Source organism: Engraulis encrasicolus, chromosome 6 (genome assembly GCF_034702125.1).
Source record: "Engraulis encrasicolus isolate BLACKSEA-1 chromosome 6, IST_EnEncr_1.0, whole genome shotgun sequence".
Taxonomy (NCBI): domain Eukaryota; kingdom Metazoa; phylum Chordata; class Actinopteri; order Clupeiformes; family Engraulidae; genus Engraulis; species Engraulis encrasicolus.
In genome coordinates this window covers 34,685,869-34,688,368 of record NC_085862.1, presented here as the reverse complement: position 1 = coordinate 34,688,368, position 2,500 = coordinate 34,685,869, and the positions used below count along the sequence as shown (strand labels likewise).

Sequence of the window (2,500 nt, the reverse complement as noted above, 5' to 3'; positions counted from 1 at the left end):
CAGCTGGGAGCCCTGAGAGGGCATTTTGTGATTAGCGGTCTGGGAGGCCCACGAGGAGAGGAGGAGGAGGAGGAGGAGGGTGGGGGCCGAGAGGGGAGGAGGGGAGGAGGAGGGGAGGAGCGGGGGGATCACTAGCCCGGGGTCAGCTCGGTTCAAGGTCAAGGCCCAGCGGATATTACAGGATAATCGGAAACGCTATGGAGAAGAGAGGGGCGGAGGAGGAGAGCAGAGGAGAGGAGAGGAGGAGGGGGAGTGGGGGGATGGGGGAGGGCAGGGCATGGCAGTGGAGGAGGGGGGTGTGGTGAGTTCCAAGAAGGACAGGATTTCATGCAAGGCCCTGTGTGTGCTTGTGCTGTGTGTGTGTATGTGTGTGTGTGTGTATATGTGTGTGTGTGTGTGCGTGTGTAGTGTATTGTGTGTGTGTGTGTTTGTGAGTGAATGTGCGTGTGCATGTGCGTATGTGAGTCAGTGCTGCCAGCGCGGGGTAGGAAGCCTGACTGGCCATACAGAGCGTAGGCAGGAAATAGGGTGAGAGCAACTGATAAAACTGGAGTTGTGGGGCTAGGCTTATAGTGTAGGCTGCCAAACTGGAGCCGTGTCAACAGGCTGCCAAAAATCAAGACTTCGCCACGCATGCACACACACACACACGCACACACACACACAATGCTCTGAAAGGTAGTGGGCGAGGCGCTTTTTTAAAAGCAAACTCACCCCACCACTTCAGCCAAATCCAAGCCTGCACTCGACGGCGGCGCACCCCAAACGAAAAAAAAAATTAAAACACTCAGACACTTATAAAAACCCGCCCTCAACCCCACACAACCCTGGGCAAACTACAGTAAAAAAAAAAAAGACCACGACTGAAAAAAAAGAATCTTTATAATATCAATTTCTTATGTTACATTGAACAATAAAGTTTTAGTGAGTTGCAAGAAGTAGTCTCCTCTTTTATTATGGAAATCCAAAGGTCAAAGTTTGATCGCCACACATGCCAGATACGCTGCTTGCCAAGAACTAGATATAATGAGAGGCAAAGCCTACAGGCAAACGCCTTCCCTACACATACAGACAAGCGAGCCATCAAGGAACAGGCCAAAAGGCAGCCTAGCCACGGATAATACCCTTCTGGTTTCTCTGACACAACCTTTTGTCACCCAAAAGCGGTGAACCCATATAAAACATCGGCGACCCTAATATTTTAATGTAGAGCGCTGAGAAAGTTACGGTCCTTTTTAAAAGCTACTTTTTAAACCTATCATAGTTTTTTTGGCACAGGGCAAAGAGTTGAGAGCTACCGTTAAAAGATGTTTTAAAACTGCGGTACATTTTTTAGTTCTTGCAGTGTCACAGTCGAGCAAAAATAAGGATGACATGATTACAGACTCGACAATTTGACATTGTGAACTAAAGCTGGCATGCATGTACTGCATGGCTGTGAATACGAACAGCCAACAGTGAAACCCCATTTCTCATGACGTTATTACGTTACAGTACAATATTGCTTACAATGGGCTTATTTTTTTGCAGGATGCTCTCATTAATCAATGTCAAACTAATTGCAGACGGGATGGGAAGCTTCCTCCTGACTAACGCACACACAGTGTCCCAAGAGGCAGACCACCCTCCGCAGAGGACATCGGGGAGACAACTCCAGTTTCTCTGTCTCGCGGTAGCTTTAGCACCCGGGCCCTGTCCTGTCTTACAAGAACATTCTGGAAGCCTGGCAGTGAAAAAAGCAGAGAAGAAGAAGAAGAAGAAGAAGAAGAAGAAGAAGAAGAAGAAGAAGAAGAAGAAGAAGAAGAAGAAGAAGAAGAAGAAGAAGAAGAAGAAGAAGAAGAAGAAGAAGAAGAAGAAGAAGAAGAAGAAGAAGAAATAGGAGGTCTTCCACATGGTCATATCCTATGAGCTCTATCCATGCTACCTCCGCTGTCAACGGTGCCGTCTAACTCTGAAGACAGACGTCTGCTATGCTGCGGCATGCAATGCCATGCCACCCCTCCACCTCCCAGACACACACACACAGACGCTCAGAAATAACACACATACTACCCCCAACCAAAGAACACTTCCTGTGGTGTAACAGAACCCGCTCTGTTATCAGATGACCAGCTTGCCCAGACACTGCAGTGCGCTGCCCTCCACCCAGCCTCAGACCGGCCTAGCTCAGCCCAATGCAGGCTGGCCCTGCCCTGCCCAGCCTAGCCCAATGCAGGCCAGCCCTGCACAGCCTAGCCCTGTCCAGGTCAGCCTAGTCCAATGAAGGCCAGCCTAGCCCAGCCCAATGCAGGCCAGCACAGCCCTGCCCAGGTCAGACCGGACGAGCAACCCACCTTCCTCGGCTCACACTTCCCCTATCACACAATATGCCCTCAGCGTACCGTAGAAATGCAACAGCTTTACGCCCCACCCCCTCATGCCACCTTCACCAAACATCTACCAGCGGCAATAGTCTCAAACCACCAGCACGCGCGCACGCGCACGCACGCACGCACACGCA

General features: G+C 50.4%; 1 protein-coding gene across 1 annotated transcript in view; it reads right to left on the bottom strand.

Annotated features, from left to right (window-relative positions):
* The window catches only part of zbtb7a (zinc finger and BTB domain containing 7a), a 34,369-nt gene that overhangs the window by 26,745 nt on the left and 5,124 nt on the right, over positions 1 to 2,500 (bottom strand). The window lies entirely within an intron of this gene.